The sequence below is a fragment of the Furipterus horrens genome, unplaced genomic scaffold, assembly GCF_987537825.1.
Source record: "Furipterus horrens unplaced genomic scaffold, mFurHor1.1.pri manual_scaffold_3, whole genome shotgun sequence".
NCBI lineage: Eukaryota > Metazoa > Chordata > Mammalia > Chiroptera > Furipteridae > Furipterus > Furipterus horrens.
This window is the reverse complement of record NW_028327173.1, coordinates 134,424,875-134,447,767: the sequence shown is the minus strand read 5'-3', so window position 1 is coordinate 134,447,767 and position 22,893 is coordinate 134,424,875.

The window sequence follows — 22,893 nt, the reverse complement described above, 5'->3', positions numbered from 1 at the left end:
CGTGCCCCTGAAAAATCACTTTGCTCAGATTAAAACAACAGCGCTCTTCCTGATCATGGCCATCTCTAGTGTTCTCATCATTTTAGCAGCAGGTGAGCCCATTCCTTCCTATGAATTTCACAAGTCAAGACATTCTGTAAGTTGATTTGATCAGGTGGGAGAAAAGAATAACCGTGAACTGACAGAAGAGTTCTGGAAAGAGTGTGGCAGAATTTGATCAGTTCCCATGGTTTTGTAACAACAAAGGAAAATGCTAAGATTGAAGTTTTGAGAAAAATGATAAAGGCACAAAAGAAGGGCAAAGAAACTTATTAATTCAATATACATCTTGAAGTCTTTTGAATATGATCCTCCTAATAAGCCACATATATAGTTTCAGATCTTCCTTTGCATTATTTTACCAGGCATCGTACAATGGCTGCATAACTTTTACAATGATCTTCAGATTGAGGGAGGAGACAGAACTGCAATATAAATCATGCCAAGCTATTTAGACAATGATTCAAAATTGACCAACAGCCAAGTGCTCATATATATATCGTCGTCGTCGTCGGCAGCCGTCCATCTCGAGAGACGATGGTGTAGTTTCTTAAGAGTCTATCTGCACCGCCGAGAATGGCTGTGCAGTCCGACTTGGGAGTGACACAGTATCTGTCTCCTCCCGTGTTAAATCGACATCTTGCGATGACGCTGGAGTGTCCTCTCCAGTGAAGCTGAAGCTACAGAGCCTGGGCAGGGTGATATGGAGGGTCTGCTGTTGCCCATGCAGCAGACCCCCCCTCTCTTCACAGCTGAAGGGTCCAAGGGAAAGACGGAGTCAATACAGCTTGGCTTCAGGTGCGCCGCAGGAGTTGCCGGTGTTGACTACAACGTCAAACCGCCTTAGGGACTCCGGCTCCGGATTTTCTGTCGGGGTTTACTCCCTTAGCCTTTCCCCTGAAGAGGTGTGCCGCAAGGCAGCGGAGGTTTTTTGGAGTCAGAGTTTTCCTTCTCTGATGTGCCCTGACTGGAAGATCGAACCAGCGACACTTAGCTCGCAGGCCGACGCTCAATCCACTGAGCCAAACCAGCCAGGGTTTCATATATATATATATATATATATATATATATATATATATATATATATATATATACACACACACACACACATTAAAGAGCAACTTCTATATGCTGCTATATACAATTTCATATAATCCCAAGAACAACTCTTGGAAGTTGGTATTGCTACTGCAGTTTTACACATGAAAATATGTAATCTTAAATAGTGTGTCACACCTAGTTCTTCTGATTCCAAGTCTGCTGCTCATTCCACAGAATCAATGATGGCAAATTAGTGTGTAGATTGAGAGTCAATTTAATTTAGTACTGACATGATTATTTGGGCATTTTACTGCTCCTGATGCATAGGCAAACAGGACTGGCCAGGTTCCTGCAAAGATGTAATACAAACAAACAAACAAAAACACTGTCAACAAGTCAAACTGCCTGCCCCCTGAAGGATATTCAGAGGGGCCGATGCCTAGTCTCATCTCTGGATCTCAGCCTGCGGGCTAACACTATTCCTGGGTTTGGGGTGGTGGGATTGATTATTCACTAGTTTGGAATTGAGAGGAACATAGCACAGATACACTGAAAGATGCCTAGGAGAATTCAAAATTGGATTTGGATTCATGCCCAAGCTGACAGAGGGACGGCTACATACTTTTCAGAAACCAGTACAAAATGAAAATACAGGGCCCCTTGTTAAAAAAAAATCAGAAAAGAAGCACCATTAAAAGAACTAAATACAAAGCTTTATTCTTTTTTCTGTCATCAGTCTCTTGACTCATCACAGAATTTTTTATTTGCTATATGATATTGTTCTAGGTTTAAATAAATTAAAATGTTAAATTATTAGTGTGAACCTTTCCATTATATTTATATTGTGCAAGGCAAGTTCTAACTGCAAATATAAGAACATTGAATTCAAATGCAGAATCATTGAAATTATACAATTCATACATGCATATGTATTATGTTCTTACCAGAATAGTAGAAACGCTTCAGAAAACTAACTCAACTGTTTTTATTTCACTTCTTTCTTTGCTCACATTCTACGCCTACTTTCTAGTTTTCTCTGCTGATGAGTAAAGAAGGACTGAAAGGAAAAGGAACTGTCTAATAAAGGAACTATTATTTTTCCTTTTTCATTTAAGTCATCATTTTTCAGTGTAATTGTTGGCTAAAATAGGGAAGTAACACTAGTTAGAAGGATATTATAGGTTTCCTTGGTTATTTGTGTTTCCTAAAACACCCTGTCTTCTTTCTGTGTTCAAAGTAAATTCTGTTTCTAACAGAAAGTATGGCTTCTTGGGGATGTTAGCAGCCCTGCTTTCTCAGTCGTAGATGTGACACACTTACCTTGTACTTGATTTAAATCCACTGAACTCCATGCACTGTGGGTCTACTGGGACATTCTGAATGCTACATGCCAGTGAGGGCAGCAGAGAATTGTAGTGAACATACACATTGTGTGGATCTACTATGCTCACCTACATGCTCCTTTATCCCCTTGAATTTCACTCATACAAGTTCAAAGATAAAATCATGAAGAGTTTCAAGATGGCAACAATAGAGCTTTAACCTAGGACAGAGCCATTCCAGCACTGGGTTCCATATGACTCCAAGGCTGGCACACTCATGAAGCTGGTCTTCCCGAGACAGAGGAAGGAAGCCAGGACTTCTGGTGCCTGCCAAGATGGAGTAGGGCCAACAACCACACACTGGTTAAAATGCAAAAACGAACTACCTAAGGACAGAAATGTAAACAATAGCAGGTGGATTGAGGAGCATAGTCAAACATGAAAAAATAACTAATAAGGGAGTAAATAGTTGTCCATCCTCACCAGCTCCTTTATGCCACAGCTTTGACCCAAAAGCAGACCAAATTAGGGAACCATGCAGGCAGCTAAATTTCTTGGAGAAGTCAGTTTTTCTGAGTAGAGGTCTGGAATGAGGGGCTCTGTCCTGTTATTCTGAGAGAGTTGGGAAGATTTCTGTTTGTTCTCTCTACTTTTTTCTCTCATGACTCTGCCCTAAGCCTAGCTCTAGTCACAGACCTGCACTACTATGGTGGCAGAACAAAGGCACCTAAAACCTAAAGGATAACCTGTCTGTCTAGGTTGGATTATGTAGGAGAAAGTCTTTGATTGCAGGAAATATATACCAAAGCATTCAGGGTGATGGGGTAGCATATTGGCAATGACTCGATGTAATGTATATTTAGTTCTATATTTATCTATATGCATGGAAAATCTGAGTTCACATGAATGTAGTTGATTACAATTCAACACCACATGTTTTTGTATTCTCTTTTTATTTGTAATTTCCTTCTTCATTAGTGAAAAACTTGGTTCCCACTGGCCTTAATATTTCACTCCTTTGATCAGTTCCTCTGTGAGTTATGCCCTGCTCACCCTATTCAGTTTGTGACATCCTGCTGTGGTCTGGACCCCTCACCTGGAAACCTTCCTTACCCCACACCTTGTGTGGGTTGTAACTCCTTTTAAAATATTTTTTATCTAAAATAATTGGATATTTTAACTCTTTTGTTCTTTTGGGGAATGTTTCTATATATATTTATTTTAAAGTTGTCTTGATGAGCTCAACTGGGAATTCCTGTTCTAATGAGCTATAACCTTTTTAGCCCTAAACCTATTATTTCTAAGGTATATATTCTTTCAGTCAAAACCTTAGTCATTATATGGAATTAGGGATGAATGGAACTCCTATTTTTCTAAGATTTCCATTTTCATGCCCAAGACTTCCAAGTTCTTGAGAATTCGTTCTACATTTTCCCTGAAAGTGATAATTTATTTCCATGTAGGATCTGGTATCAAATACACAATAGACTGTATCTTAGAAAATTCTTTGTTACATATCAGATGCATGTGCAGGCACTTAGCAAACCTCTTGTTCCCTAAAACTTGGTTTTCTTTAACACTACCACAAGCCCTTTCCTTCCAGAGCTGTGAGTAGTTGTGTCTTGTTACACTTGAGAATTCTTACTGTTTTGAGCATCTCCAGCCCATGAACATCTGCTTAGAAGACACTCCTGTCTTCTCTGGGCCATATCTGGGTACAGCAAATGGGTGTTCTGATCAAACATGAGGACTGTGGAGCACATAGCCCTGAGGAGGTGAGTTGAGAGGCAGCATATTATGGAGGTGAATTAAAAAGCAAAGGAGACCATCGGAAGGATTTGTCAGCTGGAAAGGGATAGACAGGACTGGGGAAGCCAGATCAGAGCTGAGATGAGCGGAGGGTGGGAGGAATTGTCTGAACCCCGCAGAGAATTCTATCCGAATCCTCCAGGCTCTTCAGATGAAGTCAGGAGGGGGTGCTGTTAAAGCTGCTGACCCAGTGTGGGCACTCACCACGCAGTTCCCAGGGCACTGACTTTTTTCTCTCTTCTTTTTGTGGCCACGTTGCTCTGCTCTCCAGTCTCATGTCTGATTTCCTTCCATTTCCACATTGCAGGTTCATGAAAAATGGGCACTTGAAGTAAACTTTAATCTTTTCTTCTGCTTTAAGGGAGTTCCTGCGGCTTAATCCCGACCAGCTCCTTTAAGGGCACAGCTCATGAAAGTTTGCCCTCTGGCTCCAGTGCTTCACCAACAGCCTTCATCCTGAATCACTTTCACTGACCCATTTCACACTCACTCCTGTCTTCTGACATTGTTATTATTTCCCTGTTCTGACCTTGTTTCTCCCCTCAGGCCATAGTACTATCTTTCTGGAAAGTAACTTTGTTTCTTTTCTTGACTATCATTTAGTTTCTCTCCAATGTCACTGCCTCCAGAAGTAAACAGCCAACCTGGTCAGCCCAACCTGAAACTGTCCATCAGCAAAGCTCCCATGGTCTCTGTGCCCAGGGAATGCTCTTCAGTTCTCCAAGTGGAACCCAGCCACCTCTCTCCTACTGAGACCTTTGTCAACCTCTTGCATTAGTAGGAGTGGAGGGAGGGACTCTTCAAACAGAGGGATCAGCTATAGCATTTACCTCTCTCAAGGTGGCTGTTTGCCTCTGGCAAGAGGACAAAATCATACCCTCTGCAGGTACTAGAATTGATTCTTTCAGCTTCCATACCTTTGTTGTGAAGTGGAATTATCGTTCTTTATGGTTTTACCTGCTGGGTGCCTTAACGGACTTCCAGAAAACTAGATGTATAATACAATTCCCCTGCTTCCCTGCTCCCGTAAAAAGTTAGTTTTAAATTTTTTTCATCTTCATAATGTCTCTTATTCCTTTCTCTTATTATACTGAGAAAATTTAGGGGGACAAATTACCACAATTATCTTTAGCCTGCTGGTATATTGCAGCAGGCCTACATTGTCTTCTAGCAGACAATGCAAAATACCTGAAAATGCACAGAAAATCCACATTCTCTATTTTTCCCTTTAACTTTAAGATTTTCTCAAGTCATTTCCCATTTTAATGGTTAACAAGAAATAAAAGGAAGTACTTAAATTTTGTCTTATTTACTTTCTCATTCATGATTGTAGGTAGCAAGAGAGATAAGAAGGATGCGTGAATGTATTCAAGAAAACTTATTGTGCGTTTCCTACAGACCAGACACTAAGCTAAGAAATAGCTTCACAGAGATAAAAGAACAGTGTCTATTTTCCAGGAGTTCAAGCCTACTGGAGATGGGGACCTACATACAATAAAATATAACATAAATATTAAGAGAAGAATATTTTAAGTTCTGTGAACACATATGAAGAACATTTAATGCTACCTGAGGGAGAAGGGAGCTTAGGAAATCTTCTGAGAGGTAGCGAAGCTCATGCTGAGTCATTTAAGAATTAGATGGGATCGACCAGATGGAAAAGGATTTCAGACAGAGGGAACACCACTGACAAGGGTAGGAAGCAAGAAGATTGAGGACTATGCTGGGGTTGCAGGAAATTAGGCCTGTGTAGAGCATGGGGAGTGTTGAGGTGCTGAGAAGGAGTGAAGGTGGGAAGGAGAGAAGCTGGAGCTGGACCACGTGGGTCCCACATGCTCTTCCTGTGGAATCTGAGCCATAGATGGAGGGCTGGGAAGCCATTGATAGAGTTTAAGCTGGAGGAGGGCATTATAATATTTATGCACTTAAAAATAATCTTTTATTCAATGTGGCTAATGGTTTAGAATGAGACAAGACTAGAGGCAGGAAAATGGTTATTAAGTTCATACAGAGAAGAGTTAAAGAAAAGACCTATAGGGGGTTAAGTGAGTGTACTTGAGAGCATTTGGTCCCTCTCTGCTTGTGTGAAAGTGACAGACATGGAGCAATACAGACTAATTCCAAGATTTATCTTTTTCTGCTTAAGTAACTGGATACACTTCATAATAATAATGTGAAAAAAGTAGGTGACATATATGGAGCGCTTTCTATGTGCTAGGTCATTTTAGTATATTGCCTTACTTTGTCTTTAAAGTAACACTTGGAGTAGATAGTATTAAGCACATTGTTTTTTACAAAAAGAAAAATGGAAGCATGGAAATTGCAAGCACCTTTCCCAGTATCACACACTAAGTGGCCAAACTGGGATTTGAAGACAGGTGTAGACACCTCCAGAACTTGGTATTTAAGCATCACCTTATTTTGTCCACAAGAGATGTTCTGGGTTCAGCAAAGGGACAATGAATCCCTTTTGGACACGCAGATGGATTTCTAGCAGGCAGTTGTGATAAGGGTTTGAAGGTGCAGTGATCTGATCTAGAGATGAACATCTAAGGAAGGAGCCAGATAGACAACCAGGAGTCCACTGAATTATTCAGAATGTGACCTGCCATGGCCCTGAGTTAGTTTATCTTTTGTTCCTCCACAAAGAAAGAAGCCATGACTGTTTTCAGCAGGTCAGGTCAAGATGCCACAGCCTCTTTGTTCCTGTGCCTCAACCTGTCTGATCACCATATGCCTCTGTGACAGGAGTGGGTTAAATTTGCTCTACGTTCTTTTTTCCTTGTGATGATTCTTATCATGAGAATGCACTAATCTTGTGCTATTTTCTGTTTTCATTACAATCCTTGTCACACAAGTGAAGCATCAGAATGTTAATGCTTCATATCTTCTGTGAAGGATAGTAGAATTCTCCATTGCTTTGACCTTTCCAATGTTCTGTATTTCGATTGGGTCTGGAAGTTGATGATTAATGATAATTACAATAATTATACCAAGGGACTCGAAATATAAATTACCAAATGTTCAAAGGAAGCCACTTGAAACCTTTAATAGAAGCTTGAACAATCTCTGTCCAAATGTTCCTACTTCCTCCATCAGACACCCCTTGGTGAGTGGGCTGGGAACGAGTCAGCCTAGGTTGCAGCCAGAAGAATAAAAGAGCTGTGATTTGTGAGCCATGTTTTAGTTATATGAAGGGAAGAAAAAAAGAAATCAATTTTAAAATCAATAGAATGGTCCTTTGCCCAAATAGCTTTGCTTAACAAAGAGTGAGCATTCCATAAAACAAGACTTCTGTTTCGATTCAGATCATTAACTACGATTCCCATTAGGCGTAAGGTGCCACAGGGAAAGGGGATATTTACTTGTCTCCTCTGCTCTGGTTTCTTGGCTTTAATTTTAGGGAGGTGTAGCTTTCTGGTATGGAGGGGTTAGAACTCAACCTGGCCTTTGTACCTTTACCTGCAATGATATCCAAGCCCAGCACCAATATTAGTGCAAAATATAATCCACCTGAGCCTTTGCAGTGGAAAGGATGCAGATTCCCTGAGGCTTTTTTTTAAAAACATAATAAGTAGTAGGAAGCACTGGAATGAGGGTTTTATTTTGAAAGCCCTGGTTACTTTCTTCCTGCAACAGTAAATTCTGCTTTGTTTTGTGGTACCAGTACAGCATGTAGAGTATCCCAGTCACTATCCAGAAGGTTGGGGATGTTGCCATCATGCCAGGTTTCCAAGGGAAAAATTTATGATGGCAAGACGTCTGAAGACTCTGTGGGTGGGTCACTATAGAGCATATTCTTATATGATGACAGACTGAAAAGAACCACCCCTTGCTGCAATTTTGATGCACTTGGATATAGACATCATGTCTACCTTTAGCTATGGCAATTTGTGTTATAGTGCATACTAATTCTAATCAGCATCAGCCAGGATATTAACATTTAGAAGTCTATGTATTGGGAATGTTGTAGGACAGCAGAAGAATGTCTAAGGGTTAGTGAGGGGAAGTCCGTGTCATTCCCCAGACTTATACAGGACATTGAGAGTTTTCACTGAGCCCAGGATTGACTGAAACTGAGTGTTACATATGAGAGCCTTTGCAATAGGAAAAATGCAGATTTCCTGATTTTTGCTTTGTTTTGTTTTCAATGAACATATTAAGAGGAATGACCTCTAGGACAGGCCTTCTGGCCAGTAGACAGCAACTCCCCTTCTTGCTTTTGCTCTGGGATCTGCGGGGTCCTGACGCACCATCTGTATTCTCAGAAGCATGCTGAAATCTCAGTTTGGGGGGATTCTCAAGTCCAGGTAGGCTGACCCCTAATTCAACTGATGTTTGTGGTACTTTCCCAGAAGATCCCATTGGATTCCAGAAGTTCCTAATGAATCAGTCTGGAGCATGCCTAGACAGTTTCAAGTGATACCTAACTTTTAAGAGTATTTTATATTGATGAAGAACATGGCTCTGAATGTGCATGGGCATGTATGTGTGCATATGTGTATTTGTGTATGCTGCATACATGCATATTTCTACTTATCTTAAAATTTCCCATTTGAGAGGCACAACACTTCTTTTTGGCCTACATTACATCCCAGAGGATATAGGTATGTGGTGGGAGTTTTAGTCCGTGATGTTAACTGGGGCATGATCATTTGAGTCAAGTTTTGGCATCATTGTTACTACCTCATTTCTGTACTTCACTTTGGTAGCAGAAACAGAGCCTTAGAAGGATGAACTGAAACTCAGCTTGGATGCTTGATCAGTTAATAAACCAATTCAGAAACATTTGGTAAGTTCTTCTCTTCAAGTGGAGATATGCTTTTTGGAGTTTTTTATTCTGCAGATATATATTCAGAGCTAGTAAACATGAACTCAAGAAAATTCAGACTGTTACAGTTGCTCTTGTAACCTGGGCAGTTACTACTATATTAAATTGCATTCTGATTATTTGGAAAGTACAATGCTTTTGATCAGCTACTGAGGTCATGTTTGTGGGGTCAAGTATCTCATTTCACTTATATTTTCTTCCAAATGGATTTGTACCTTTATTTTATGCTACTTGTTGTTTTTCTGGCTAGTATTACAGCCTATATTGCAGTCTTAAAAATAACTCTTATTCCCACTCCCAGAAGTTAAAAGCAACATTGCTAAAACAATAAGTGGACCTAATGAAAAAGTTAATATACTAGTTTCCCCTTTTGTGTGAATGTGTGGGGGTGTGTGTTTGTGTGTGTGTTTTGAGCTAATTAATACATTTGTACCTGAATTCAGAGTGATTGAAGGCATTTTACTCTTGTCTTAGAAGAATGAAAAGAAGGAGGTTTTAGATGCATAAGAAAAAAAGTCAATACCAGAAGGAATATATGGCAGTGCTGGGCAATATGCAAAGAACCAATGTAAGTGCTACAAGCCAGTTATTGTTTGGCTGCTGCCTAATGAGTTTGGAAAACTACCCAACATCTAAGGTCCTGTAACTGTCTCACTCAGATTTGATTTTTATAAATAGTCACATTTGTTCCAACCCTTGTCTCCACTCCTGTTAGTAATATTGGTCAATTTATATATGTCGGGTGGGAATTACATTAATTTAGATTCCCTGAGCATCTGCTGGTGTCTAGATGGACTTGAACTGAAATTAAAATCATTGAGTTATTCACCCCACAAATATTTATTGAGCATACTGGGGCTTCCGCAGGCTGTCAGTCAGCTCTCCCAGCAACTAAAGGCACTCTGAGAGGAAACACCCACGAGACTTGTAAAAAGGAATAAAAAGCCAGTTGGAGCAAGCTCTGGAGAATTCACTCATCTCTTTCTTTGTGACCATTACAGTTCCCATGACTTTTGATCTGGAATGATGTCTAGATTTCCAACTTGTATTTGAGACTGGCTTTTCTGGGTCTGTCTTCTCTTGCCTGCCTACAAGTTTCTGGATTCCCTCCTCCTTCTTTAGCTGCTGCATGTTTCTATTTAGACCCATTTGATTTCTTATATCCCAGCCATATTAAGTTCAAACCCTACCTTCTGTCTCTTCATTTTGGTACATGGAAGGTGACCAGGGATTGGAGGGTGGGGAATCAGACAAAGTCTCCTCTCTTAAGTAGCTGTAAACTAGGTGCTTTTTCTCATTCAGTGGAACAGGTTTCTATTCAAAGTGAGTGAGAAACAGCACAGTCTTTGGCTTGTTCTGAGGTCATGTCAATTTAAGTATGACTGAAAGATCCAGTGGCTCCTTCTGCCATGCTCGTCTCCCCGACTTTAAGTCAGTGCTGATAGTACTTGGACGTGACCACAGTTCGTTGCTGGGCTTCAACTAAGCTAGAAGGAGCAAGAAGATGAACTTGTTTCTGATACTGGCTCTCTGCAACCCTGCTTTTATTCTTTCCTGCCATATCCTGTCAGGTGTGATAATCACCTGCTCATCGACAACATCTTCTGGTGCCCAGAGGAAGCTATTGTAATCAATTAAGGTCAAGAGGTTTATATTTCTGTTCCACTGCAGATCCTCAAGATGATACCATACCACCATGAAATAGTTAATTCAGCTGTCAAAGTGGCCCCTCTTAAAACTGAGATTAACTGACTCATTGTGTTTCTTGGTCTTTTCTTTCATATGTACTGTTGTATCAATAAATAACCCTGAGGTTCTTTTGATGAAAATGATCACCATATGTCGGTGCCAGTATCCTATTTGTACATAGGACATACTACACATTTACCAAGTGTTGCGACCATTAAAATTTACAGGAGTTATGTCATGTGTGTATTTTGGGTAATAATTGTAGTTTGTGGACCCAGAATAAGTATGTAATAATCATCACTAGTGAATCCTCCCGACCCGAATTTCAGTATCCTGGTTCCCACTGTCCTCCATAGTTTGTAAATGTGACATTGACATTTGAGATTTATGTATTTTTGTCCTTTATAGGGCTCCTGATAGCTGACTTCTTCCTTAGTATTCTTTAGTCATAACATTCAGTTTGTGATTCCTCTGAAAGCTGAAAACTCAAAACACTGAGCAAACTGCAAAGTCAAAGCCAAAGCCCCTCGTACTCATGATCATTAATCACTGGCTGGGGGTGTGTGTCAGAACTCGGTGCTGCTCTGATTTTGTGCCTGTGCCCTTCAGGCAGAAACCTTGTCTTATTCGTGTCTTCTGGAGCACCCAGTACACTGCCTGAGCTCCATAAATAATTAATCTCTCCAATAATAATGGGAAGCAGAGGCTTCCAAAGCCTTCCTTTCCCCTGTTCTGTGAAACTGGTGTTATGGTCTTTTGACTATCAAAACAATGATTAAGCAGCTTTGGCACACTTTATGTTTGGGCTAAATGTGATTTGCTAATGCACCATCTCATTCCTCCCTCCCCCAACACTCATATTTTAATGATTTCTAATTAATATTGTAATATTTCTTGAATAATTCATGTTTTTAAACAAGAAAGGCTGGCATACATTTATGTCAATCTGTTTGTGTACTGCAGTGCTGTGCTTAACAAACAAACACAGCCTGCTTCCCTTGGAGACAGGGGAAGAGGCAAGAAGAAAGAGAAAGTGTAGGGCTGGGTTCTCATTCCTCACGGAAAGCAGGTTCCCACACATGCCCAGGTTGCCTTCTGAGGTTCCCAGGTGGACACCTTTGTCTTTGCTGTCACCCTTTTATTATTATATCTTTTCTCTTGACAGGTGCCTAAGGCCCTCAGGCTGCCCTTCATTCCCCCAACCTTCCTCTCCCTCCTCCCCAGCTGTTCCCTGGACTCCATGTCTCCCTCACCCTTGGCCCCATCACAAACTTGTCTTTTTTGTCTCTCTGGACATGGCTCAAGGATAGGCACAAACTATAATCTGATAGACTAGTCAGGGCTAAGTGGATAACTAGCAGAGGTGGGCTTATTCATTTAGGCAACAGGTATTTAATGAGTTCCTGCTGCCTGCTGGGAATGATAACAAAGCCTGAGGGCACTAGATGGATTAGTTAGTGGGTAATCTTGGCTGAGTAACACAACTGCTCCCCCCCCTTTTTCTTTTTATTATTGTTCTTTTATGGTTGTCCCATTTTCCCACATTGCTTTCCCCTGGCCTGCCCACCTGCCCCGCTCCCACAGTCTATCCCCACCCTGCTGTCCAAGTCCGTGGGTCATTTATGTTAGTTCCTTGACTAGACCCTTCTCCTTCTCCCCTCCCCGCTTCCCTCTGGTCACTGTCAGTCTGCTCCTTGTTTCCATGCCTCTGGTTCTATTTAGTTCATTTGTTTGTGTTGCTCTTTAGTTTCCTGTATTGGGTGATATCATATGGTATTTTGCTTTCTTTGCCTGGCTTATTTCACTAAGCATAATTCTCTCTAGTTTCATCCATGTTGTCACAAAAGGCAGGAGTTCCTTCTTTCTCTCTGCCACATAGAACTCCATTGTGTAAATGTACCACAGTTATGTAATCCACTCATCTACTGATGGGCACTTAGGCTGTTTCCAGCACTTGGCTGTTGTAAATAACGCTGCTATGAACAGAGGGGTGCATAGGTTATTCTGAATTGGGGTTTCAGAATTCTTCAGTATAATTCCTGCAGTGGAATGACTAGATCAAAAGGCAGTTCCATTTTTAGTTTTTCAAGGAAATTTCATACTGTTTTCCACAGTGGCCGCACCAGTCCGCATTCCCACCAACAGTGCACTGGGTTCTCTTTTCTCCACATTCTCACCAGCACTTGCTGTTTGTTGATTTGTTGATAATGGCCATTCTGACCTATGTGAGATGGTTTCTCATTGTGGTTTTAATTTGCATCCTCTGATAGCTAGTGATGTTGAGCATCCTTTCATATGCCTGTGGGCCCTCTGCATGTCCTCCTTGGAGAAGTCTGTTTAGGTCCTTTCAGGGCTCCCTAAGAATCCATGTGGGACTCTCTGGAAGCTTGAGGGAAATTTCTTTAAGGAAGACCTTTGGGCCACCTTCTGAGCAGCTGATGACTCTACCTTCACATAACTCAGGTCACAGTTTTGATATGATGAAAAGCCATGGGTGAGTTTTTAAACTTATATTTTGTTGTCCAGCAAAAAACAACCTAGGGACTGGAGGAAAGGTTTTAGAGTAAAAGCTTGGCCACATCCTGACCCTGCCTTCCTCCTCCAAACTCCACATGGTGATGATCTTCACTTTATTCAGGACTAAGTTCATATTCTATTAAACATAAAATTACTCAGATATCCAGAAGCAGGAGCACGTTTCACTGCAGCCCTTTCTCCCTCTCTCAGATTTGGGGAGCTTGCTGCTTTAGAGAGCTGTTTTCATAGGACATCTGCTGTCAGTGACTTTCATTTCTCTTCTTCCTTGGGGCTGGAGAAAAGACTTTAATATCTATAATTTCTGCCTGCAGTTCAGCCCTACGAATGCTGTGCTGACCCTGCTGCTGAGGTCATTAATGTGTGTCACTCTTAATTAGCAGCCAACAGAATACCCAAGCCAGTGACAAGGTTCACCGACATTGATGTGGTTGTTTTGATCGCATTGCTATTGCTAGGCTAACTATCATTTGTACTAATGATTTTCAAGAAGGTAGCAAAAGGGTAGGAGGAAAATGACTTAATTTGATTTTGCCCACTATCTCTAAGAGTAATTTTAGTGGTCAAAATGCTGTGTGAGACATCAGCTCCTGAATTCCTTGTGGGCTTTGGAAAGATAGATTGTTATTAACTGACCGTATCGAGATAGGGAGGGCTAGTGATTATGCATATGGTATAATCTTTCCCGAATGGAGATAACATACCTGCCCTCTGATGGACTGCCAAAGGACACAGTCACCCTGCAGATAGGAGGGTCACTCATTGCTATTTTTTATTCTAATAACACTAAACAATGGGAAGTGGAATTGAAAGTAAATACAAAGTAGGAGGAGGAGTTGCTGCTTGTAGGGAGAGAACTTTGGCTTGTCTCTACCCATATGGCTTAGGAAAGCAGAATGGAATTTAGAAATAATTAAATCTTCATGAGGGAAGTGGAGTTTCCTAAGTACTTGGAAAATTTTCAGAATGCACACCTTCCTACTTGTCTCCTCCAATGTCCCCCAGAAACATATGTTTCTAAGCTCAGTTATATTTCACCACTAATAGGCAATTTCTGTATGTATCCCTAGCAGTATATTTCCTGTCCCCAGCTATTGCACTCAGGGACTCTTCCAAACTTCCTTCTGTCCTCAAATTAGTCCTGACACCCATCTCTCACTTTCATCATTTAGCTGGCTGGAAAGAACACACTCAGACTTACTCCACTATTTAGAAACATCTCAATTTGCACCCATCTTCCACCTGTTCAAGACTATTACTCCCTCCAGCATTTGGGAATACTCTCTCAGCTCCTTTGGGTGCTCCCATCTCCCTCTCCTAAATCTTCAATCTTACTAATTTCACTGGTATCTTTCCAGTGCCTCTCAGTATACAAGGAAAATCTTATTTTTACCTTTTATTTTCCTTGAACTAGAATTCTATATATTTTCTTTTCCCTTCATAGGAAAGTTTCTTGAAATAATAATCTAAAGTGAACATTTCTACTTCATGTTTGTTCCTTAAACAATTAGAGCTAGGCTTCAGCCTCTGCCTCTGTCACTGCATAACTACAGCCAGCTTCCTCATAGCCAAGTGCCTGGCTTCTCTATAGACTTGGACCCAGGTGGACACTCCCAGTCCTGGGAGGTTTTTTCCTCTTTGGATTGGTTTTCACCACACTTCTCTCTCTAGGATCATTCTCTTCCATCTCTGGTATCCTCTTCTCTGCCTTGATTGTGGCATGTTCATTTTAACTGTCTCTTAAATGTTGGACTTCTTTAAGGCTCTCTGCTTTGCTCTCTTTTTTAACACTTGTGGGCTTTTGGAAAAATCTTATTCAAGACTTTGGTTATCACATACAAGCTAGTATTGTTCACTGACCTTTAAAAATTCTTTGGCTCTCTTAGCATTTTAACTCAAAGCCGGAGACTTTTTTAGCAGGATCCCAAATCTTTTCCAACTCATTATACTCAAAAACAAAACAATCATCATTTTCTCCGAGCCTAAATTCTAATCTCTCTTCTATTTTGCTTGCCCAGGGACTGACAGCCATCTACTAATTGCTCAAACTCAAAACCTGCCTCTGTCTTATCTCTTACCCTCATTCATCACACTGAGTGTATAAGCCCTCTGCACTCTATATTTTGTTACCTTCATTTTCACATATCTGGTTTGCATCCTCCTAATTGTAAAATAAATTTGTTAACTTTCATGTCATTTTCCTGTTTAGAATTCTTGGATTCTCCCCTCTTTCTCTCAAGATAAAATAGCTATTTGGTCCTTTCTACCTCTCCGACCTCACTGCTCACCATTCCTCCTCACACATCCTATGTTCCACCAAGCTGCTAGCAGTTTCTGCAGGCTGCCGTGCCTTGGCACTTCTCTGTGTTGGATCCTCTACCCAAATGTCCTCTTCCTGGCCAGCTCCTGTTCTTTCATGTCCTGGCTAAAAACCTACCTCACCTATCAAGCTCTCTATGACTCCGAGAAAAGATTGAAAGCTCTTTCTATATTTTGTGCTCCTCAGACTCTGGGGCTATTGTTTTGTTTGTTTTATGCATCTTTCTACCTACTGGACTCAAAACATCTTAAAAGAGTGGATCTTTCTTTTTATATTTGTTACACCTGTTCGCAGGGTATAAGCTAAATAAATGTATATTGAAGTTATGTAACTATTCCACCCCTCATTCAAGGTCATTCTGTGTTCTCATCAGCACTAAATTTACATTTTATTAAAATAAGAGAAAATTACCTATAATTTCTAAATACAGAAAACTGAGTCGAAAATGTGTTCTTGTATCTTAAAAGGTATGTTACCTGGGATAAAATATTTGACCTTTCTAGTCCTCAGATGGGGATAGCATGAGATAAAGATTTTTAAATCATTTCTTGAGGAGACCAGAGTTTTCTTGAAGGCGAGAAGGACTCTGGGCTCTCTGTATTTCTTTGTTTCAAAAGGCAGCTCTACTTTCATCAATTTTATATATTGTGATTCCATGCAGAATTTTCTTTAAACCAAAGATTTCACTGCTAAAATATAATTTGGAAACCACTTCACAGGGTTATCTCTAATTCTCTTCTAGCTGAAAAAATGTCTGTGGTTATGTGAGCTGCATAGCAATATTGGCCTGACAAGGCACATTGCCTGGAAGCACAATGAAATGCATTACATAATCTTTATATAAACATTCAATTTTACACTTTCTACCTAAAAGGGAGAGGGAAAAGGGTAGGGGTATAAGGATGAAGAGGGAAGCGAAGAGGAGGAAAAGAGGAGTTAGGAGGTCAGCGGAAAGGACGGCAAAGAGAATGAGAAGGCGAATTAAGCACAGGCAGAGGAGCCTGCTCTTCACCCCAGGAGCGTGCGCCGTGGCGAGAGTGCGCGTCGGCGTGCAGATGAGCTGGACAAAGAGAACCTGCAGACGCCCTCCAGAGTGTGAGCCTCTCACAGTGCTGAGTGTAAGTCTAGTATTTGAAGATATACATTTTTTTTTCATGCAGCACAGACCAAAAATGCAGGCTAACAACTTCATTTGGGTTTAATCAAAGAAACGGTGGTTCTGTTCAGAACTGGAGGACAAACTATGTTGGACTTTGAAAGACACTGCTGGTCTCTAAAATGGTGTTGCTTGAACCGTACTTTGTGTGCAGTTTAAGGGGTGTTCAATTTTCTGCATAGAATTGAGCATAACATACAACTCCATTAGATGACATGTCTGAAAGTCTAGAGTTGTGTGCTTTTTCTGTATTATCATGAATCATCATGAATTTTTTTTTTAATGCAGAAACTGCTTTACATGTAAGCTGTAACAGTGTTGCTTTACTTGGTGTAATACAAATTAGGATGCAACATAGAATGTGCTGGAATCTATGGAGGAGGTGCAGAAACACTGGGACCAAGCAAAAGCTGCAGACAGCAAATATAATGTCAGCTCTGATTTACATCACTACATTAAAATGCAAGAAGAAATGTTGACGCTAAAAAAAAAAATCAAATACATTAAATACAAATACATCAAAGCTCTTTGCATTTTTAGAACCATAGATAAAACAAAAAACCTGAAATCTACATCCTGTTTACATGTCCTTGATGGAAAAGATAGAAATTCTGCCTAATTATAGAATTGAAACAAAGACAAATAAATCCAGATACTAAAGAGCAGAAAAGGTAATAATAACTAAATGATGATTTTATAACAGAAATATTTTTACTTAAGAAGTACATTTTGCAATTCCATTGAAAATGCTGTATAAAGTTGAATTGCCCTCAGACTGAAAAATAATGTGGAAGATGGCTGGAATTTCAAGTTGAGAAATAACCTATTTTTTTTAGCAACCCAATTTTGTAGTCAGACCCGATTGGAAAGCTTTCTGAGGTTTCTACCATTCTTTAAGAGACTTATATGTTTTTGTCAGTTTCATTTTAGGCATTTACCTATTCACACTGCCCATGGAAAATCCAGAATGGGTAGGCAATAGCAGATTTAAAATTTATTATTTTATTTTGTAAAAAGAATGTTGTCAGCTGAGAAAGAGATTGGGTATAAACTTTTTGAGAGCAGTTTATGTTTAGCATTCTAAAGTCTTAGGAATGTTAACATGCTCCAAGCCATAGTTTAAATCAAGGGAAGACCTTTCAGAAGCAGCAAACCAATATATTTTTTGCAAGGCATAAATCCAGTTTCTCTTGAAAGTATTATAGTACATTGGAAAACCATTTACCTATAAGTCACATTTGCAGAAGCTTGCTTTGCTCAGGCAGAGCTAATGTGAATAACAATCTGATTTGAGGAGCACAGAAGAATTTCTATAGGTGAGGTGAAGTCCACATTGTAGTTAGCATACCTAAGTCCTTTTCACCTGGTTTCTTATCATGAAGAACGTGAAGCTGTTTCTCGTGAGTGGGTAGATCTTGTCCTAATGTCTGTGTGCTTCTTTCTGGGAGCTGAGGGTCAAGACATCCCTCCATTTGGAACATCATCTATCTTCTGTTTCCTCAAACCTCACACTTTTGTTTCCCTCAACATCCTAATAATTACCCAGGCTGTTGGTAACCTTTCCAAATTATATTTCAAATTATGTTACTTCTCCTTTCCACTTCTCTGATTTCTTAGTACACGGGTTTCTCTTAAAAATAACCTCTGAATGTTTTGTCTCTAAAGAGTATATATACATGGATTACTTTGCCCCTTATTTTATGTGCTTATCATTATGTTGTGCTGGAAATTTCACTATGTGACCCAATTTTCCAAGGAAGATATCTTCACTTTCCTTTAGCAAGGCAGAATATATAATGGCTGGAGCATGAAATTCAGGATCCAACCATCCTGGTTCATCTTCTTCGTCACCACTCAGACTGCAAATTTCTGCCTCCTCAGAGATTTCTCCCCAGTGCATAATAGGTCTCCCTCAAAGTATTTGATATTTTACTTCAAAGAGCTTACTTGTGCCTTTATACTTACTTGCATGGTTATTTGAACAATGCATGTCTTTCCTACCAGACTCTCTGCATCATGAAAACAAAGACCATAATTGTTTGCCATTTTAATCCATTCTACATCACAGACTCTGGCACATAGTAAATGTAAAAAACAAATTAAAAAGAAAAATAAAAAATATAAAAGTTTTTTATTACCATTCATGCTTTCCTATAAGGTACAGGGCAGTATGAAGTAAAGACTATTTGGTAAAATGTTATTTTAACAAATGTCAGTGGCTTTTAGAATTTTTAGAGTTGAAGATTTCCACAGAGAAACAAATGTACAGATTTCTATTTCAAATTTTTAGGCGGTTCACAATATATGGAGTCCTTAGGGAGGTGTATCAATTCCGAGAAGCAGGATGCAACAATAAGAGAGAGTCATGGGAGCAGGAGGGAGTGTGTGAGGTGTAGTGTGTCGTGTGTCACTTTTTGCCATCTCAGATCACAGCTGCAATGCCGTATTGAACTGTGGACTTTCAGCTTTAAAAGGGATGTTGGCAAACTAGAGAATGATATGGGGACAATGAAATCTGGTAAAGTCATTGAGGAATGCTTGGGAAAATATGTATTTAAATAATTCAGGTTGAGGAACAGATGTAATTGTTTCCAACTATTAAAAGAGTTATGGTGTAAAAAAGAATTAGCTTTTTCTATGGTCCCCAAAGCAAGATACGGAACAAGTCATGTTAGTTAAATCTAGTAGCTGGCACTGTCTGATGATGGAACAGAAGCCTTGTAACATGGTGAATGTGTTCTTCTGGTGTTCACTCAGAGTCTGCCACTTCCCAGTGGTGAGGCTGCATCCTAGAGGGGCCCCTAGCAGAGTCCTGCCCTGAGCATTAGACACCTTAGATGGCATTACTGAATCTGCCAATACTTGGCCCATGCTCATTTGTAGAATGGAAAAGGAACCACCTCTGTCACAGGCTCTGTGGATACAGTATGACAATTTATAAAATTTGAAAGCACATTATGATTTTTAAATCTGTACTAGGCTGAATAAATATCAGACATTATTAAGTCAAGATATATCTGTAATTTTTTCTTCATTTCCAAATTTGACTGTTATACACACACACAAACCAGGGTTGTCATTTTCTCTTTCCATCTGTCTTTGATTCAGTCCCTTCCATTCACTGCCTAACTCACCATACTTATATCATTTGGGAAAAATGCTTTTTAAAGAATATTGTATCCTGTAGTTCAAATGCACAAAATATCAACTTGTGCCCAAAACAGTGTTATGTGTTTTCCAAATTCTGTTTCATAAGCTCCCTTCTGGGCATACATGAAGACTTGCGGTTAGGTTGTGGCTACTTGATTAAGTTTTGATCAAAAGACTATGGAGGAAAACAATGCATGCTGTGTCTGGGTCTGCTTGTAAAGCTTGCTTTGTTATCCGTACTTTATGTCTGTCCTTTTCCAGAAATCTTGGAGGCCAGGTATTTAAGGTGTCGGTCAAGCAATATAGAAATAGACTAGATCACTGAATCACCATTTGGAGGATTATCACCCCAAAGGGCCATGTGACACACATCGCAGCAGATTGAACAGAGAATAAATCTTTATTGTATTAAACCCCTGAGATTCCAGTTTTATTTATTTTTTAACCCCAGCAGAAATTAGCACCAGAGTGGTGACTAAAACAAACACCCCAAACATGAGGCACTGGTTTAGTGTTGGGAGGTAGGTGGCTCTGACATGAGAGTTTATCAATCTCCTTATAACCTATTCCATGCCTAAGCCCCAATCCTGGGTAATATTATTATTTTTAGCCTATTGGCAGTTATTGAGGTGAAAGGAAAACTAAAAAATAATAGTAATAGCATTTATTGAACCCTTACTATGTGCCAGGTGCTGGACTACAGTAAATGCATTAACTTAGATTAATCCTCTCAACAACTTTGCAATGGAGACACTTAGTTTTCCTTTTCACACATAAAGAAATGGAGAATTAGAGAAACCCAGTTTCCATGTTATCAAATACACAATGGGATATCTGTGAAGCTAAGTTTTCCTCATTCTAAATTGTCTGGGGATAAGTAAGGAGAATATCCTAAGAAAAAATTCTTATTAACCTACTAACCTAGATTACAATTTAACCTAGTAAGTTAGAAAGGAGCAGAACTAGTTGGGAATAGTTAATATCTTAGTAAAGCCATAGATAGGTACATTACTTGGGCATATTTCAAATTGGAGAAAAATCTCTCTCTCTCTCAAGCAACATATTAAGACATAACAGAAATCTCATAACAGAAGTCTTAAAGTGGGACCCAAAATAAAAAACATAAAATTTGGGGTAGATGGTCTTAGCTACAGTTCTGGTCTTCAGGCTAGAACTATGCTATCTGACATAGTAACCACTGCTGCATGTCTACTGAGCATTTGTAACATGTCTAGTTCACACTGAGATGTTCTTTAAGTGTTAAATACTGTACACACCAGATTTTGAAGTTTTATTACAAAATGTAAACTATCTTGTTAATATTTTTTCCTCACCTGAGGACATTCTTTTTCATTGCTTTTAGAGAGAGAGGAAGGGAAGGAGGGAGGGAGGGAGAGAGAAACAGTGATTGTTTGCCTGTGTACAACCTCCTCCCCCAACCCCCTGCCCCAACTGGGGAGTAAACCGGCAACCTAGGTATGTGCCCTGACTGGGAATTAAGCTTCTGGTGTACGAGATGATGCTCCAACCAACTCAGCTGCACTGGCCAGGGCTTGTTAATATTTTTATATTAATTAAAAATTGAATAGTGTTTTGGGTATATTGGGTTAAATAAAATATATTATTAATTCTACCTGTTTATTTCTCTCTCTTTTTTATAATTATACATTTTTAAATTTTATTTATTTATTTATTATTTATTTATTTTTAGAGACAGGGAAAAGGAAAAAGAGAGGGAGCAAAACATCACTGTGTGGTTACCTCTCACTTGTGCCCCCAACTGGGGACCTGGCATGCAACCTAGTCATGTGCCCTGATTGGGAATCGAACCAGCGACACTTGGTTCGCAGGCTGGTGCTCAATCCACTGAGCCACAGCAGCCAGGGGTTTATTTCTATCTTTTTAATGTAGCTAGTAGGAAATTTAAAACTATAACTGTGACTCACATTATACTTCTGGTGGACAGTGCTATACTAGAGTGTAAGAAATTGGGAAACCCAAGATAACCTGTGGAGAGTGTTTCTGTTCCAGAAATAGTTCAGATTTTAGTGAAGGTGATGCTTTGAGTCAGTTTTGAAGAGATTTTTTGGAAATCGTTATTTGGTCTCTTGATTGATTCTTCTTGAGTGCCTATTCTGATCTCTACCTATATAAACTATCTCAGATCTTCTTATAAACAATGCACTGGCTTATTATCAACCCCCCCCCGCCCCCCCAATAACTGTGATGGCTCGACCAGTGCTTCTTAAAACTGTAGTTTGGGGATCACACATGAAGAAGAAAGAACCTAGAACACAGACCCACTGAATATCAAAATTTGGGAACAAAGAAGAGAAGTGAGGAATTGTCATAAACCATCCAAGTGAACCCTCTGTCCTCAACTTACTCTTCTTTCTCCTCTCAGATTGAGCTGTATCTATAGAAGGTGAAGTGAGCAGGTCACAGAACAACTAATCTGCTCAATTCTACTGTTTCAAAGATTAATGGAGACCATTGTGTGATCAATTTGGTCATGACACTAGGTATCAGTCATGAGCATGACTGAAATGAATGGAATCACTTTATTCCAATCTGGTTTGCTTTCATTGTATAAACTTAGTTGATCCTGAGGGCTTGGGGTCAGGGAATTCAGTGCTACAGCTAAATCCACTCTTTCCTGTGAGAATTTATTAGTGAAATATCAGCATATTCATGCATATTAGCTATTATATAGGACAATCAGTTCATTTGCCTGCCTTACTCATGTTCTCTTCTCAGAGGATGTGCTTGCTTTCTGATGAAGTTATTGTCACAATTTAATATTTATAATAATTAAATTTATTATAAGATAAGATCAATTCTCTAATTCATGAAATCAACTAAAAAAGTAATTTATAAAGGAGAATTACGAAAAATGTTTGGAGTAGTTTTACAATATTTGGTATTGGTTTATAGTCTTCTAAATGGCTACTTGAAAAATTCTTGTTTGTAATTAAAAAAAAATTTTTAAATATCGTCAAGT